Source organism: Lonchura striata, chromosome Z, assembly GCF_050655825.1.
Source record: "Lonchura striata isolate lonStrDom1 chromosome Z, ASM5065582v1, whole genome shotgun sequence".
In the NCBI taxonomy this organism is placed as follows: domain Eukaryota; kingdom Metazoa; phylum Chordata; class Aves; order Passeriformes; family Estrildidae; genus Lonchura; species Lonchura striata.
In genome coordinates this window covers 30951039-30970489 of record NC_140740.1, presented here as the reverse complement: position 1 = coordinate 30970489, position 19451 = coordinate 30951039, and the positions used below count along the sequence as shown (strand labels likewise).

Below are 19451 nucleotides of genomic sequence, written 5' to 3'. Positions count from 1 at the left end.
TGTATTAAATAAATTCACATTCAAATAGTGCATATCTCATAAAATCCTCTTCAGTTGTGGTATTTCTAGTACATTTGTTGGATCATGCACTAGACAGATTAATTGTAAGCACTAGGTAGGATTTATTACCTAAAGATAAAAAAAGATGGTAAAAAAATTGTTGACTGTAAGATGATAGAGACTGCAAGAAGAGTAAAAATTTGATTTAGTGACCCTACTTTGTATTATTTCAGCATATTTGATTTAAATACAGATAATTTCTGTATTCCAAAGGGGGGAAAAAAAGAAAGGAGTAAAGAACCAAACTGAACTTGTCTTAGAAAAAAATCTGGATGTTGCAGACAACATGAACTCAGAAGAATCTATCAGTGAGTAATTCCATCCCTAAAACATCTGTCCATGCTTTTCTGAGAGTAATCTTGAGTGAGGGAAAATGGGAAGTGTATGTCTGGTTATGGAACACAGTGTATTGTGCACAGTTCTGTAGTCTGGTTCTGAAAAAGAATTAAGGAATAAGGAATAATAGAACAAAATTCCACTGGAATGTGGAATGTAAAGTGCATTAATGTGAGAGCCTTTACCTCAATACATCTAGATATCAACAAAGGCAACATGTGAGAGAACAGCAATGTCCTGAGAAGGAAAGGCAGAGTGCTTAAGCATCATGAGACGGACCAGAAGGAAAAGAAAATGTCTGGAACCAAAAGTCAGACAAATTCAAGCAGGAAGGGGAACTTGTGTCTTCTTTGAGGGAAGGGGGTGACTCAATTGGAGGAGCTGTCAAAGGAAGGGTTTCTTTTCTAATACTCCCCATCCTGCTGTTCTTGGCTTTAGATTGAAAGATTATTCAGAAAATATGTTTTAGCTGGACACTTTAGATTTTAACATCCCTGATTTTAGCCTTCTTACAAGGTCAGCTGGGTAAAATTTAATGGCCTTTCATTCAAAGGGAATGAGCTGTATATTGAAACAATCTTTATCTGCTTTGATACCCAAAACAGAAAGAGTACCTCATGCTGTTAACTCCTCTGCTCTTATGAAAATAACACAGGACAATACATCAGTACCTCAAAAATCAGGAGAATTGCGTGTAGTAGTTACTTGAGGTACTCACAAAATGTAGTCCTCTTTCATCATTACTAAGTATTGTTTGATGTCTTGTGTGGAATTAGGACCACACAGGCTAAAAGCCAGCCTGAGGGCCAAGCTATAAAACGTATATATTAATCTCTGAACATTGCTGTCTATTCCTTCTGCCTGACTGTACTTTAAGGTCTTGCAAATAATAAGTACTAAAATATTTTGGACAATTTCTTCTTTTTATTCTGCTTCATGTAACACAAGAGCACAAAAATTTCTATAGTGGTGAGTGACTCATACTTTACCCAGAGTTAACTTAATCAGCAGTGACTAAATAATGAAGATGCTGCACCTTGGTTTCAGTAAAAGCAGAGATTTCAAAATTACCTTCCTATTTCCTATTAAAAAAGGAATAAAGAAAGTTGCTCTCCTACTTTGACTAAAATGGTCAAATGCTAAACAAGAATTTGCATTTATTTTGTATTTGTTATCTTGAAATGTAAGAAAAAGCAGTTGTAATTTTCCTGAGTTATCTCATTTCTTCCCATGCTAGCTGCAACTTATTCAATATTACCAATGGTAGTCAAGAAAATGAAATGCTCTGGTAAATTTTAAGTCATCAGAAATTCAAGGTTCAGAGGGTCAGTAATAGAATCTTACGTGTTTGGCAGACATAAACATAGCTAATCAGGTTATACAAATTTCTTCATTGTTAACAATAATCTGTGTAATTTGAGTCCTACTGTTTTGCAAATACTTTTTCCAAGTCACTTTAAGAATGAAAGTAATTATTTTTTTAAGAGGGTGTATGTTAAAAATGCACAGGTAATAATGGGGGGGCACAGTACCAATTTAAGTGCAGACTTTTTTGGAGTTGATTTTTTTACTTCTCCCTTGGCATGTTAACAGCAATTTAGCAAATAGTTGAGTGGCACTGGTGTCAAAATGTACTATATTAATGGTGTTCATTATGTCAGTATTTAGTATGGTAGGTACCCTTCAGCGTGTCTAAAATGTATGCTTGTCCAATTGAAATAGTGGAAACCAAAAGAGAGCAATGGGATTTGGACATCTGGAAAGCAAATGATGTGAGCAGGTAAGTGAGCAGGGCTTCACAGTGGTTAGTGTCTTGATAATTCTACTTTTATCTTTTTATTGAATTAATATAAATCTTGGGGAAGGTTTGGAATTTTGTAGATGAAGAGCTGATTCATTGTGACTGAGGTTCTAGTGGGAAAGAAGGCATACATAATTCTTTTTCTTAATGGAATCCTCATTTGTTTAATCACAGATTCACCAAGAACAAGAAAAGGAGAAACAGGAATGACCTCAGAACGCCACTGTGCTCAGAGAGCAGATTTTTTACTCTTTGGTAACTGGTTTGTACCACTGGATTTCAATTTTAAGGTGTTTTCCACGCACTTCTTTTGCATCACTGTCATGAACTGGCTCCATTTTCATCCTGGGGATTGTTACTCCACAGATGTTGAATGGGTACTACTGATCTTGTGTCTATTGTCTGTGTCACTGTGTAATACATTACTTGCCAGAGAACTCCCAGGGAAATGCTTTCACTTATAAACTGCAATGCAGTTGGAAACTTGTTTAAATTCATACAGAAAAATTTTGTATGTTCTCGGAGGAAAAACTTGAGAGGAAGCTACTTCGAGGCTATTTAGCTATGTAGGGAGATATTGCTCCAGTAACCCTATGGAGGCTTGAAGCCAAATTATGATGCACTCAGAGATACTTGCTAAATAAATTGGAGGCTGGATTTATCTGCTCAGTCTTGGAATTCATAATTTTACACAGCTTCCAACATCCATTTCCAATCTCTGGTACGATTGATTTGTCTTTGTTCTGATTCAAACAGGATTTTTCATGGAGGAAGCATGTTTCCCAATAGTAAACACAGTTTCAGACATATATAAAGTGAAGCATCTGCCTCTGAAGAACTTGAGAGATCTCCCATGACTACTATAGGATAAAAAGAAAACAATCGGCCCAAATAAAAAGTTCATGTTACAAGTCCCCATAAAAATGAACATTCCTATTCTAGAATGACTGCTATATCCCACCATACACCATTGAAGACCTAAGTAAAATATCAAGCTGGTTGCAATCATAATTATGGCTTTTTGTATTGTAGAGCTGTGACTTACCATAGCAGCCCATGGCTTGCTGACATTTTGGGCACTTCTTTTCTTCAGAGGCCCTGTTTTGTGTGAGTAGCTTAAAGCAGAATCCTGCATTCAGGCTGTAACTTCTGGTTTAGGAAGTTATGAATGGAAAAGCTGTGTGTTGAATATGAGAGCAATAAAATACCTCCTTTCTCATCTTTCTTGTAATGTCTATATGAATATTTTTAAATTCGTCTTTTTGATTGAAGGGGGTTTATGCTAAGGAGGTGTGGAGTGATTCTTCATATCATTGCTTCTAGTTCAACCCAAACACTAAAGAACTTTGAAAAAAAATTAGTTTAAGATTGATGTGCTGTTACTGTTAATACATGGTAGTAGGTATGAAAATGTCAGGAAAATGGGTGAAATGCATGGTTCTTTCAAAGGCTCCAGGGTAGGTGGTAATCAAATGCACTGTGCAGCCAAGTGGTGCAATGGCATGAGAAGAAGGGAAGCTGCTTGTAGAAGAATGAAAGGAGTCATAGGCAACACCAACCACTGCTGCAGTTACTGATGTGTGTCTGTTAAGTGCTGCTTCCTTTAGGTGTGTCCTCAGATTGCCATGATGCAGAGCAGTACACAATGGCAAGTGACACAAAGAATGTTTAGGCTGCACCCTTTTCCAGACCACATGAGAGTTGAAAAGCTGAAAAATTGTAAGCTGCGGGGAGGACTTTCAAATGGCTGCTTTAATTAAGATGAGCCCATGTATAAAGAGTATGTAGCTTTGTTTTGTTTTGTGCAGGAGCCATATGTCCCTCTCTGCAGAGTTCAGACAGGCTGTGCAGTGAGGTTGGCTAAGGGAAAGAAATAAACCTCTTGCAGGGAGCACTGCAATAGAGATGTGGCTATTTCAGCCTTTGCCACGGGGACCTAGATTACATTTTTCACAGATGATTGGCACCTGCTCCCTGTGCTTGACAGAGACCTTGAAATTGCAGGGGGATCCCTGAACTCTGCTTTCAACATGAGGCTCTATAGAATGCTAAGTACTTTCTGAAATAAGGTTTCAGTTGTCTTATATTAAGCATTCTCACAAAATGGAACATTTTGACCTTGTCATTTCAGTAAAAGGAGAAATGCAGCACCAGTCACCCCACAGTACTGGGATGTTTGAGAAATGTGCTGAATACTGTCTGAAAACTATTTGGCAGCCTAAAAAGATCTGGACAATAAATGCACATATGTTAACCTGTGTTTTGTTGTAAATTTGTACCTGTTACATAGAGCATCTGTGGCTGCATTTGAGCATTTAGGGTGCCCACATAAAATCATCTAAAAGTAATCCCTTCTTTCAAAGCACTTATTTTATAAGGAGATAGATCAGGACTTTGCTGTAAAAGATTTTGCTCTTAATAGGCTATAAAATCAGCTATTCTCATATAGACTGCTGACTCTTCTAATTGCCTTGTTTAAATCAAGCATTGTTTTGCAACTAGAATATTTTTTTTCAAACGGGGGAGATTCACAGAGGTGGTATTAACAAGGACTAGTTGAACTAGAAATATACAATACAGCTTAATTAATGTGTAAAGCTCACTTTCAAAGAGAAAATCACTCCCTCTAACTGCTGTATCATTAAGATTAGAGGCTGAAAAATCTTCCTTCCTGGAGGTTCTTAAGATAAAAATAAATCTGTGAGCTTTACATCTTTCATTTTTCATTTTTATTTCCATTCAGTTTTACTGATTGAGCACAAACTGTAAGAACTCCAAGTGTGTGCACACAAATGAAAAAATAAAGTACCTTTTTTTATAAGCTTCAAAAGCTTCAGAGGGACTGTATTACTTTCACTCAGCAAAATCTACTTTAAAAAAAAGAAGATAAAACCATATTTGATAGTTGCTGAAAGAGGGAATAATACAGATACAGACATTATGGCACAACATGCCATGCAGTTTCAATCTGCTACACTTCAGTAGCTCATCAGTCACAATGAGCCTGTTGTGAAAGGTTTTCTCCTATTTTTATAATTTCTAGGAGATCCCTGGAGGCATTGGGAAATATGTATATTTTTATGTGAGGGACCATGAACAAACTGCCTTTGCTATAATCTGAACAGTTGTTGATTGATAATTCTTATATGAATCCTAAAATGGAGATTTCCCAGCTGTGCTTTATGAGACTTATCATCTCATCTAATACCTATCACTCCTGAAAGACTGTTCCAAATCTCATCAGACTGGAAACATGAGATGGGTGGACTGGGTGATGCAAGTGCACACTCTACAGAGCCCTCATTCAGGCATTGTGTGTCAGCATTTGCCAGCAGACAGCATTTGGAGTCAAGTTAGAGACAGACAATGACAGATTTAGAATCTTGCTCCAGTTGTAAAGGCAGCCCAGTGCACATGCACAGACATGTAGTATGAGGAGCATGCTGAGGAGCTGTCAGTGCCTCCCTGCTATAAACAGCACCTGTGCTGCCAAATGGTGGTGCCACTCTGATTGAGCACAATCAGATCTTTCCACGCTGCTTCCAATTTATGAAACAAATTCCCAGGATGTAATCCCGCTTTCTCTGGGGGTGATTGGGTGGAAGAATTAAAAATTAGGATGCTAGTTCCCCAGTTCATGTGAGTAATTTGCTTGACCACATGATGGTGTGATCCAACAAGGTCTCTGCTCAGTAAATAAAAGCCATTTATATTAACCAGTGGGATGAACAGCACACTCTGTTGTATGGATCAGCCTCCAGAGTCTGGCTTACCTATAGATTCAGGATAAAGGTTTCTCTAGCCTTATCTCTGTGCTGTTCTGAATTGCCTTCAGTCAAATCTTGCCAGTGATACAGGACTGAGAAGTTGTTCACATCCCTCCAGTGCAAAGACGCACATTTTTCTCATGTTACATTTTTCTGAGATCAAGTCAAACTCACTTGCAAACATCACATTCTTTTTCTACTCATCTTGCCAAAACTCGCTTCTTAATATCCTATATAAAGCTTAGCTTAATTTCTATAGCTTGCCATTATGTGAGATGTTCTGCTATTTTGTTTATCTCTAGAGGTAATAAACAGGAAATGGCATTGAGATTTTCTTCCATTTCCTACCCATGCTGCTGTGGGACAAAATGCCCGTAAGAAAAAGAAGCCCACCAAAATTGCCCTTACGCCTGCTGAAGCTGTCAATAGAGCCTGTCCAAGGCACTCTAAGTACTACCTTCCCAGGCTGAAGTGTAACTATGAATTTCAAATTGGCCTTTGCATGTGGATTTACTGTGCACTAGCTGTCTATTAAGACTTCAAATCCACATAAAGGCCTCCAGTAGTGAGTTAACCAAGCCCCCAAGCCTCCAATCACTTATAAATATACCTCAGCTTCAAGGAAACTGTAAGGAGAAATACCCTATGCTAAATGTGGTGTATGTGTTTTTGTACTTTGCTGTCTCATAGTGGTATTAAGGGAAAAGTAAGTGGGAAACTGGGTTGGAAAATGTCAAAGTGGTGGTTGCCTGGGGAACTTGAATTCAGCTCTTTTTGCAGTACACTCACATCAGTCTCTGAGCACACTAATATATAGGGGTATTTTACAAAATTTGTTTCAGCATGGAAAAAAGCAATTAGTATTTTACTGTTACTTTCTACTCAGCAAATATGACTAGTTATTCTGTAGATGAAATTAAATTTTAGAAATTACATCAGAAACTTCATCCTTAGCATATATAGACAAAGTGTTAAGAAACAGGGAGAGGCCTACAACAAGAAGTCTTGGGTTACCTTAATGAATGAGAATCCTGTGACTTATTTTACTAATAATATTGAGAAAATGATGAAAATTTTTAGATTTTATCTGCATTTTTTCTTTAGAACCTCATCTATTGGTTTTATTCTTGTTCATAATATCGAAAAAAAAGGTTAGTATTGAAAAATAAAGGATTGGTATTTCATGGCTTAAAAGAAAATCTGGAAACTGTTACCATGTCTGAAAACTGTTATCACAATGTAATAATCTGAAGTTCTGCAGTACTGCCCTGATGGATGAAGGTGTGCCTGGAGTGTGTGCTGAGCTCAGTAGTAACTTCATATGCAGGAAGTGACTCTTTACAATGTCAACCCAACCACCTGCTCTAGTCCAGGCACTTCTCCTGCAGCAGTGCAGCTCTAGGGGAAAAATCTAACTATTGATTATGTAAGAGTGGCCACTGTGAGCCTGCAACAAGGTTTTTGTGAGAACTGTGCTCTTGCAGTTTGGCCTTTATTTTTGATGCATTTTTGTGAGAACCCCGGCCTTGCTCTGGGGTCTCATGTGGTGGTGAAATTCCTCCTCCAACCCGTGCTTCCAAAGAAAAACCCCACAGCCTCTTGTTCGTTCTCAAGATGATTTATTGCTAGATATCTAACATATTAGGTTCTCGGGCTGCGGCCCTTTGGTCAGTGGCCCAGGCAGAGAGGCACACACACCCTGACATCCTCTCTATCTGCTGTCTTCTTCGTCTCTCCCCCCGCCCAGGGCTGCTGCTATCTTTTATAAGATATATTACGTATAACATGTTTACAATTATTCCCCAATACCTACTACCTACGTTGCCAAGTGTTTTTCTACTCTAAACAAACCTGTGAGTGCCAACATCACCAAGAACATGGAGGTAAGGAAAAAGAAGGAGGAAGAACAGGATCAGCCCACTTTCCTCCATCTTAGAACTTCTGACCCCCATGTACAAAGTGAAAACCCCCCTGGACATGTGTTAAAACCCTCCTGTACAATACTAAAAAAATTTCCCCTCTACTTTGTAATTACTTATACTATACTATCTAACCTTTTGTGACTGCTTGTTCCACCTCCAAAGTTAGTGATTCATTCCATGGCTCAAACTCAAAATCACAGCTGTTTTTCAGCTGTCTGCCAGGGTCTAGAATGCTTCTGACCAAGGCCTGGAACCTCTAAAAATGTCTGAGAGACATTTTGACTTCCCAGACATTTTCTTGTCTTTATACCCAGAATGCCAGCTCTTTTTGCCTCTCAGATCTCCCATATAGTCTGGTCACTATGGTCCAGAGCCCGTTCATTTTTTTGTGTTCAAGGAAGTGTCCCAGACAAGCAGAAGAAAACAAAAATCAATCAGCACCTAAAACAGATGCATTTTTCCTATGAATAAATGATCAGCAAAATTACTATATCTATTTTATATTAAATTTATGTGTGCAGACATGTATTTGTGTTAATGAACTTCATTAGATTGGTGAAATAAACTGCTGGATTTCATTGAAATTAAAACACATAGAATTATTCTGAGATCACCCTGTCCTTCCTGCCTAGCTTTGTGCAAGCTATAAATTATAATAACCAATAAACTTTGCCAACAAACAACCAACTCCTGTTGGCTTTTGTTGTTTCCCCCTCTATTAATCATTCCACAGGGTCTATAGAACCTCACTATTCTACTTTTATCACCAAGCACAAATAGCTTTGGAGAAGTGTGCATCTTTTCCAGAACAGTCTCACAGGGAGATTGTGTGGGTAGGTGAAATATTTTTTTGAGATATTTTCTGATGGTTGTGTTCTGCCAACTGGCTCATCTCTACAACTATTTTCAACATATTTTTCAATCCAAGGCTCATTATTTTTAATTGTCAAAAAAGGTTACGTGTGCTGCATGACAGGACCATATTTACTATTATGAGAGAGCCACTCTTCTAGTAAGAGTCACATTAAGGTGCTATTTTGAAACGTTTTTCCACAAAGGAAATGAAAGATATTTTGTGGCAAGTGGTACCTCTGAAAACTCAAAGCACATCTGTGATGAGCTGCTCCCACTTGCCATTCCAAGTAGATGAGGTCCCTGTTTATGGCATTTCCTATTCAAACACCTGGTGTTTTTAAGAGGTTTTTGGAGAAAAATAGTTTTCTTCTCCTGTGCCCAGAGGACAAAAGGAGTTTCTCTCAGAGAATGCTGTCACCCAGATTGTTCTGTACAAATGGAAAGTAAAGGGAGACAACTTTTGCCTGTATAGCATAAAGCCAAATGTATCAAAATATGGTACTGTGATCCCTGGGTGAGCCACAGAATTGCTTCTGCCCTGACTCTGAAACTCTGTTGTAAATCTTGAAAGAAATTTCTTTATAAATTCTTACCTTCTCCTTTGCCTTTACCACTCACAATATTCTTCCTGAAGCAATTTAATGTTTAAAAAACCCATGAGTACTTTATAGGAGACCATTTCACAGGTGCAGGCATGCAGTGTCCCTTGTGTGGCATCTGAATGCCCTTTATTAACTAGAATCACGTTTTAGTGCATTATCTAACAGGCAGCAAACAGCATTGGCTCCCACGAGGCTGTTGTATTCAGCCAGCTTGTGTAATGAGCAAGGTGGCCATTAGCTTAGGATTCTGCTCATTGCTCTGCTCTGATGAATGCAAACTGCCTGTGCTCCTCAAGAACATTACAAGTATTTGGGAATTGAACATTGTTTACATAAAAAAAACTGTTGTAAAACCTAAAGATGACAATATATAAAGTCAGGCTTTTTTTACCAGTCAGGCCAGCTAGCTGGGAAAGTGTGTGGGAAGAGATAAAATGAAGAAAAGGATAGGACAAGCAGGAGCAAAAACAATACTTCCTTTGTGCAGATGGTTTTTATGAGTATTGCTGTCCAAACTTTGTCTTTGTTCAGCTTTAACTCTTTGTTGCTGTTACAGTCATGAAAGACAAAACTAGATCTTGAATCAAGAAAATATCCTATTTTAGAATGTTTCACAAGACTTTATTTATGTGTAACTTTTTCAGAAGATCTAAACATATTCTTACAGAGAAATAATTATCTAAGTCCTGCTCTCTAATTCATGGATCTTAAGCACTTGCTGAGCTGTTTTCACTAATTGCATAGCCAGTCATTGGCCCAAGCTATGCAACAAAATCATTAGTTACCTAGGTCATATAGTTGGTTGCACTCATCCTTTTCTGTGAGAAAACCAGTATTATATGCAAAGGGAGGCAGAAATTAACTGGACAAGAAAAAGAATTTCAAACTTTGCTTAATAAACTTATATATTAAAAAGTCCATTAGTACCTGTATTTCACAAACCAGAAGACCATGCTCTTACCTTGAAGGTTTGGTGTCAAGATCACTTCCAGCATTCAAAGTGACTTTCTGAGCCATGAACTGCTGAAGAGCAGTCTCATATCATCCTTGTAGGAGAAGGTGCCCTTTATTTATGCAAGATGAGGCAGGAAAATTTTTGCAGACTGCCTGATTTTTGGATGCTGCCCATTAGAGAGAGAAATTTTCACCATTGTGTTTAAGATTTAACAATAAAATTCAGTGTAGACATGAAGAAGTTGATTAGTAAATCTTGGATTTGGTTTCCTTTACCTGAGGCCAAATCACAGACCTCTTAAGGCAGATGTGTGTGTGCATGTGTACATGCAGAGAAGAAACTGAATCCCTCACTTGTTGCTGTTCCGTTCTTTTTGATTCTGTCTATAATTTTTGTGAGGAAGCAAAATCTATAAGTGATTTGAAGTGGATAAAGTTTCACTGTTTGGACTCAAGACAGCTGTGAAGAGTTTAAAATTCTGTCTTGCCTATATGAGTATATTAAAGCTAAGAAATCCCAACTAGCAGACTTCCAGGTGCATTTCATCCTGACTCTTAAACAGGTTACCTTCTTGCCAACTTGACATGGTTTGCTATGGGCATGTTATGAAGGATGCCTGGAGACTGCCATGTGCAGCAGTCTGCCTCCTCACTCTGCCATGCCTGCTGGGGACTCCACATTACTCATATTTGCAACTCACAATTATTATTTCACAAATGTCCTTTAAAATGTCACATGTAGTAGTGAAAATAGTAACAGTGTAATAGTAAAAGTAAATTTTGGAACAAATCCAGCCATCCTGCACAGAGCAGACAAATTCTAAGCAAGAAGACCTTAAAGAAAACTCAGTCTTAATTTGTATAGCCTTATAAATATATAATTTCAGTGAATGTGGTGGTGTGTCTCTATATATATTCTTATGTGTGTATATATGTGCATATATGCATTTTATATATGCCTATCTATGAAAAAAGTATAGGTCTATCTTCATGTGAATACTTGAGAAAGAACAAAGAGGGGGGTTATTAAATTAGGCAAAAAGTGGTTAAAGACCAAACATCTCTGATCAGACATTGTTTACTGTTTTACATTTTGGCTGTTTGTGATTAACCTTGCTAATTAGTTTATGCCTCTCAAATTTTGGATGATACTTCAAGAATTACCATGGGAAAAACCATGAAGAAGTATAAGATGGAGTTGTCAGGAGCTTATATTTACTTGATCTACATAGTCTAAAATATTATGCAATAAAATATTCTTATTAAGAAGGATGTTCTGGTGACTTGAGAGAGACTTCACTCCAATGATGTTTTTATGCAAAATGAGAAATTTTAAATGCTAGATTAAAGAAAAAAATCAAGGAAAAGGAAAGAGAAAGGAACACCTTGGTTGAATGCTTTCAATTTTCCTTATCTCCTCTGAGCAATTATGGATATATTGCTTTGGTTTTATGTACCACTTTATAAAATATAAAGGCCAGTTCAGACATTGGCTTTGCTGATTGAGGATTCCATTCCTACAGTGTCTGTCCAGCACACTTTGTGTAGGGCATTAGTTTTATCCTAATGTTTCCACAGGCATTTACATTTATTAGTGCAAATTGTAGAATATCTTTTTCCACCATGGTTTTGACACCAATAATATCCACTGTGCCTGAAGAGTTACCTTGAAATTTTGGGGATTTATTTACAGTGATATTAATGCACAGAGTAACAGGAATAGGAGTAACATGTTAAGAAGGGAATGTTACCAGATATCTAGAGGGTTACTTCAGATGGATGAGTGATCATCACCTGTATTATAGGAGCCCAAGAAGTGGTAAATCAGCACCTTGTCCATTTTATAGTACTTACAGGTAGTGGAAAAACCTGTTCACGTCACAATTTCTGAAATGTAAAACTAGATCCCACAGGCCAAAAAAAGGCACACTTCCTCAGTGGTACCTGAATGACTGTTAGTTGTAGAGAAAGTGAATTAAATGAAGATGCACACTTTCTGTTAGTCCTGCACTAGAATGATTAAATTTCTCAGTGCTGTTGACTTAGATCTGTCAGCTTGTTTATGATGGAGGCTATGGGAACTGTCAGTGGAGACCTCATTGATAGTGTAAATTAGCCCTGGGTATAGGTAAAGCTTTATACTGTTGTACTAGTGTTAGCATTGACATATGAACAAATGTATTCAGGCTTGGATCTTTGTGTGAATGGATGAGTTTTTTGCCTTGTGAGTTATTATGAAAATTCTAAAAATTCCCTTATGTATAGTCTAAAAATATTTAAAACAGTCAGGAAAATGTGAGTGCTTTTAAAAATCCCCTTTAAAAAGGTATCCATAAGACTTACATCATAAGCAGCATCAAAGTCTTCTAATCTTGATGCTATTTTTATTCACTATTAGTGTAATTAGTTACGTGAATCTGACTGAAGGTATCACTTTACTCAGGAAAATAGAAAAAACTAATTAAAGACATTTTCAAATAGCCTTTTTCAGACAATATTGCAGTGAGTAAGACAAAATGATCAGGCAAGGCAGTGGGAGCAATTTTAGGTATCTAGCAGATTGAAGAAGTGCTTTAATTTTTATTCCTTAATGTGTGCAGTATTAAGCCAGTGGGGCAAACAATCAGCATTTTCTTAATATAGACACAAAGGAAAAGGAAAAAGAATGAGAAGATCAAACTGCAGCCAGACCTAGAAAGTACAGTCAGAAACCTTGTTAATTTAGATTGCTCTGAGGTGGCTCACCATCTTCAAAATTATTTTTGAGGCGGAAACAAAGGACAAGGCAATGCCTTTTGAAGTAAATCCCTTTTTTCTTCTGGTAATGAAGTCTGACAGACTGTCTTTGATCTTTGAAACAATCTACAAACTTGTATGGCTTTGATCGCTAACATAGTGGATGTGGTGTTATTTTCTCTGTGTGTTGAAAGTGGGTCTTACCCAGCCTAGTTAGTACGGTGCTAATTGAGATACAGAGAAGCCTTACCCTGAGCACAGAAGTGAGGTATTTCTAACAGAAGACACACCTGCACTCCTATCCTGTCTTTTCAGAGTGAAAGCCTGCAATAGAGAATCACAGACTGCAGCACTCTCTAGTGCTGCCTCCCCTTGTCATATACTTGTGGTTTTACAGGATTAACACAAGTAGGTTATGTTTATGTCTCTCAGTTTGTATAAGCTTTGTCTCACTGTGTCGTATTTCTGGAGAGTCTACTGGTGCTTGCCAGCAGACACTCTATTAGCACAGTAACATGATGACAGAATTCCCTTTTTTTCATTGGAGTGCTGCACTGAGCACTGCCAGGCAGACACAGGAAACGTGCCTGTGGAGGGCTGCCTCTCTGTGCTGGGGTCTCTTAGGAAAACCCATATTTTTCTAAAGAAACAAACCCCAGGTTTAAGCATGACATTGCAGTTTGATGAATTGTTTCTGAAATAAAGGGGGGAAGTATGAAATTTCATGGCATGTGCTTGGAACAAATGGGCTCAAAAGTCCTGCAATGGGTTTAAATAAGTGGAGCTGATTTAATTATTAGCCACTGATATAATAATTTATGTTAATTTAGAAGGCAAATTTTTTTGCTCCGTCTTATTTATGATAACATTTTAAATGCATTATTCTTCTCTGAAAGCACAAAGCAGAGGAAGGCTGGGAAAGGATTTTCTGCCCTTGAAAATGGACATTTTACCTGTCTGCATGTGCAAATAACCCAGTTTTGCTGGTGGCTGTTGCTTTTATACAGTGATAAACAAGAGCAAATGGTATGGCAAAAAGTTTATGAGATTAAGGCTGTATAATAAGTGTTATCAAAATGTTTTTGAAATACCATATTCTGAGAAGGTTAACTGAGATCATGACACTAAAATAATTTGCTTGGGAATATGTCAGGTTTATTTTTAAAGAAATCACACACTATAGTCCAGGACTGACTTTTGTTTTCAAAAGAATCCATCTAGTGTGATGAATCTAAACAGAAATAGATATACCTGGAAAGTACACAAAACTAACATAAACTGAAGCTTTGAAGAGTCTTGACCCCATATGCTAGGATATCAAGACTTGCTCTGGGATTCTGTAAACTCCACATGTTTTTGGAGAGTGTCATACCACAGGGTGTTTTGAACACTGCTGGTACAAAGATCTGCTGTGGAGCACCCAGTTATCCAGTTCAGTCTTGACAATCATAAGCAGGCCTGGATATGTAAGCTTTTAGTTTAGCCATCAATACCAAGGGAAGAAATAATGCTTTTATGATTTTCTGAGCTTTTGTTCTAACTGAAATATTTCAGAAGAGTGTCCTCTGAAAACTGGCTTCTTTTGTGCATATGTGAAATCAGTATCAGTTATATCAGCGAAGCCTAAACTGAAACCCTTTGTGTTGAACTTTATTGTTGTACTCACCTTTACCAACAAAGGGATCCCAAGATCAGACATAAACCAGGAATATCATACTAGAAAGGAGATGCCAGAGAGTAGCAAACACAACTCCATCTTCAGATCTGGCTTTAAAAATGTTCTGTTTGTCCATCTAGACAGCAATGAAATAGGTCTTGCCTGGGGTTGGCAAAGGCCATCACAAATGTGACCATCACATTTTTATGCTGTGAATTCTCACTCTGGTTTGTCCTATATGAAGGCTTTATAGTTTCATTTTTTTAACATTTTTTAAAATTAGTCTGTGAAGCCATTTTAAGGCCTGAGGAATTTAGGAGTGAGAGAAAAAAATTGTCAGTATAATGATGGTCAGGGTATTTATTATTCATTAAAATGTAAATATACTTACAATTTTAAGGAAGCTGAATTTCACCTGAGGGAAAAGGAGTACCTTCACTACTTTAGCCTTCAAATGCCTAGGCTGTCTGCATTTGATCCTGAATCCTTGGGCATGTACCTATTGTACAAGCAGGTGTAATGACAGAGCTCTGAAGGACAATTCATATAGACCTCAAAATCAATAGAGTGCTGCAAAAAATAATGGAAACCATAAATGTCATGATAAGGAAAGATATTAATGTCAGTTTATGGGCAGGAGACATGACTGACTGAAATAATGTGAAACTGAGGTGACAGGGGGCCTGTGTTCTCCAGTAAGTCTAACTGTTTGCTTATTAAAAACTATGTGTGTTTTACTTAAAGATTTACCAGGAGATTCTCCTTGCTGTCCTGTTGGGCAGCACACATTTAAGTACTTGAGTATTTATAAAATAAAAAAGGACCACGGGAAGATTTTCAGTTATAATGTAAGCTCTGAATCAGTGGTATCAGAGACAAAACTGGATTAATATAAGTCCTTCAAGGGATAAAACACATTTACAGATTAACCCTGACCTCTGCTTAAAAACTCTCAAATTCTCTTTTCCCTAATGATTTATCTAAACAGGGCTGCCTGGCTGCACACAATGAAATGCTTCCTCTGCAGGTCAATTAGCAGGCACCTGGATAAGACTCAGGCTTCTGTTAAAATCCCATTAGATGCTGGTACAGGCATTTCCTGCATGTTTTCTACCAATTTGAATATTGTATCTAGAAATGCAGAGTACATAGTATAAAAATTCTGACAGCTATAAATCTTGTATTTGAAGTGGACAGCTTTATTGACTGCTGCTGTCTCTGAAATGGAGAAAAGGGGAAATCTATTCTATTCTTTTGATTTAAAATGAGAGAGCACTATTTAGGGATGATTGATAGTTGAAAAGTGACTTATCAAGTGCTCCACAGGATTATATTACTCTAGATAATAGGTTAACAGGAAAGAGAGACTTTTGAATTCAAAGGCACTAAACATCATTTTATTGCAAATGAGAAAAATCAGTGCAAGTATAATATGGATATATTCATTTATATTCTAGACCAAACTAAAAGATCATTCTATAAATTATTAATTCCAGTCTAAATATGTGGTCCGTGAGCTATTATCTATCATGCTACATTTTATAATTTTTCATGTCCTGAAAAGAGATATTTTGAGTCCATCCTGAAGATATTCCATGTCCACTCACCCCAGAAATTTATTTTGCCATAGAAAATCTGAGATTATATCAACCTGTTTACTACCGTATGTTGGGTTGCATCTGTCTTGTACCCAGTGGAGTTGTAATTGGGAAGGTCACCAGATTTTATTTAATGTCAGGAAATTTCTTGTGAATTGAGGATAAAATTATGTCTCTGTTGAATCAAACAAGAAAAATGATTTTGCTTTTTGTGGAGCTAGCATTTTACTTGAACTTTTCCACATGTCTATATTTAGGTTATGCTCCAAAGCACACAGAGAACAGATGGGAAAATCATTCAACCTGCCTGTATCTCAAGTTCCTGATCTATACATCTAGGTGGATAATATACACCTCAGATATTTTAATAGTTTTTAATGTTAAAGCATTTGACAGGTTTGAATTGAGATATAATCAATAGGAAGTTTTCAGACATTGTATTATTAAAAAATCTTTATAAAACCACAGTTGTATTGTATAGCTGACTATAAACATATCTCTCAACTAGAATTTATCAAGTAAACATTTTTGAGGGATGATTCACAGTGCACAGTGAAAGGTCTTGTTATTGAAATATTTTGAGGATTACAATTGACTGCAAGAGTTCACTCCATAGCTGGAAGGCCCAGCTGTTTTTAAATGGCTGCAGTAAAGCAAGAGTTAGGACTGGAGGAAATCCAGTGAGTTGTGCAGTTTCCACTAAATGAGAGAACATTATGCCATATTTTATTACTCTTAACCTTTCAATGTTATTTACTTAGAACTTTTGAGACTGTGCCATTCCTACACATCTATAAGACAGAGTATTTTTATACTTTGAATTTCTGTTGGCATTGAAAAAGCAAGGGGTTTTGTTACTACCTGAAGTGTTACCACTTTTATGAAATGAGACTCTGTAACATCCCCAAACCTCCAGACAGCTTACATTGACCTGGAAAAAAATCAAGAAGAAAGTTATATTAGATCATGACCCTGTTTTGAAAGACACACATCCTTGAAAGCAGACAGACATTAAACTGAAGTGACACTTGCTGTTTGTCTGTAGGCAGTTTCTCTGGGAGAAACTAAAATGCTGCTTGTTCTTGATGTCTTTAGTTACAGTCTGAAGATATGTCTGAAAGAATGAAAGTACTTTATTTCTTTAAAGACATTACAATTTTAGATGTGTTGAGATATAAGCTAAGTGTTTAAAAAGTATAATAAATACATGTTTCACCATAAATTATGTACACATTATAGCACCTTTTTTATTTGTTTGTTTTATGAGTTAACTTTACAATTGGGTAAAAGTAGCTTAAGAAAATATTTGTTATTATAAATATTGTTCATGGATTATTTAGACCATTACTTGGATTCACTTTCTGTCTGTCTCTCATGGTGGAGAAACATGAAAAATGATAAATGTGGAAAGTAAGTAAGCATAAAATGAGAGCAGAGGATTTACATACTAGAAGGAAAAATCCACTTTCTGGCAATCAGGCATATCCAGCAGTGCATTTTAAAGCACTATTGGATGGTTTGGATGTTTGATAAGTCACAGAGCCAAGAGGGACACAAATTCTGTCAGAGCAAAGGCTGCTGTTTGTTAAAAACAATAAGTTATTGCTATTATGGCGTAAGAATTGTATCAGAGTTGCTGACTAATAAAAGCCTTGGGCCAGTCTTCTCAGAAATAGCATGAGTGTAAGCTTACCACACCTGTCTTGCTCTCCAGAACTTTATAAAAATAGTAACCACGAAAATGATGCTAAATACTAAGTCATTGAGATTCACAGGTTCCTTTCACTGTAGAAAATACTTTTATTCTGTTTTTTCATACTTTAAAAATTATGGAAGATACATGTATTAAACTTGAAATGACAGAGACAAAAGGAGAAGGCATAACCATGAGGAATGTTTTTCTGGAAATGGGTGAAATTGTGTCTTGGACCCTTTTTAGAGAACTTTTTTCTTTTTAGGTTATCAAAAATGTATCACTGGCAAACAGAGATAGTGACTTCCTTTGGCAATTTATCTCATCCATAAAAGACTAAGCATTATGAAGCATTTATACCAGAACTGCTGTAAGGAAACTTTGGATATATATGTCTTACTCTAAATTAAATGAAAACTATTCATTTTAACTTGTGCATATAAAAAAGAATAATTTGGTCTGAAAATTAGAAAATGATTTATTTTATAGGGAAAGTCAAATTTCTCAGCAATAGTAGAAGTGTTTATTTTTCATTGAGCCCCTCTCTTTACCAGAGTTGCAGACATCTGTAACTTCTTCTGAGGCAGAACACAAATGTAAATGTGTATTTTCTTAATGAGTTACAAAAACAATGGAATTCTAAATGGATATGGCAAGTAAATTCTATTTCTCTCCATTTTCCTGGATTTAATGAGAGTTTTATGCTTTTTATCAAACACTAATGTGGATATCAAGATAGCTAACATTCAAGTGTGTAATTGCCACAGAGGATAGTAGGAATCCATAAATAAAGTAACAATGACCATTTAATTAGGTTTGTATGTTTGTGTTTTTCAGTGCTTTCTTTGTTAATATTTCCTGTGGGAACTCAAAATGTCTTTCAGACATTTTTAGAGGTTCCAGGCCTTGGTCAGAAGCATTCTAGACCCTGGCAGACAGCTGAAAAACAGCTGTGATTTTGAGTTTGAGCCATGGAATGAATTACCAAATTTGGAGGTGGAACAAGCAGTCACAAAAGGTTAGATAGTATAGTAAAAGTAGTTACAAAGTAGAGGGGAAATTTTTTTAGTATTGTACAGGGGGGTTTTAACACATGTCCAGGGGGGTTTTCACTTTGTACATGGGGGTCAGAAGTTCTAAGATGGAGGAAAGTGGGCTGATCCTGTTCTTCCTCCTTCTTCTTCCTTACCTCCATGTTCTTGGTGATGTTGGCACTCACAGATTTGTTTAGAGTAGAAAAACACTTGGCAATGTAGGTAGTAGGTATTGGGGAATAATTGTAAACATGTTATACGTAATATATCTTATAAAAGATAGCAGCAGCCCTGGGCGGGGAGAGAGACGAAGAAGACAGCAGATAGAGAGGATGTCAGGGTGTGTGTGTGCCTCTACCCAGGCCACTGATCAAATAGCTGCAGTCCAAGAACATAATCTGTTAGATAACTAGCAATAAACTGCCTTGAGACCGAA

The 19451-nt window shown here is 36.9% G+C and overlaps 1 protein-coding gene across 5 annotated transcripts in view; it reads left to right on the top strand.

Moving 5' to 3' along the window:
* DTWD2 (DTW motif tRNA-uridine aminocarboxypropyltransferase 2) overlaps window positions 1–19451 on the top strand; it is a 121202-nt gene extending 101751 nt beyond the window's left edge. For all 5 annotated transcript variants that reach the window (XR_014951533.1, XR_014951534.1, XM_085567479.1 and 2 more), the window contains one exon: window positions 1–19451. This exon is cut by the window's left edge. The gene's annotated coding sequence lies outside the window, so the exon portion shown is untranslated.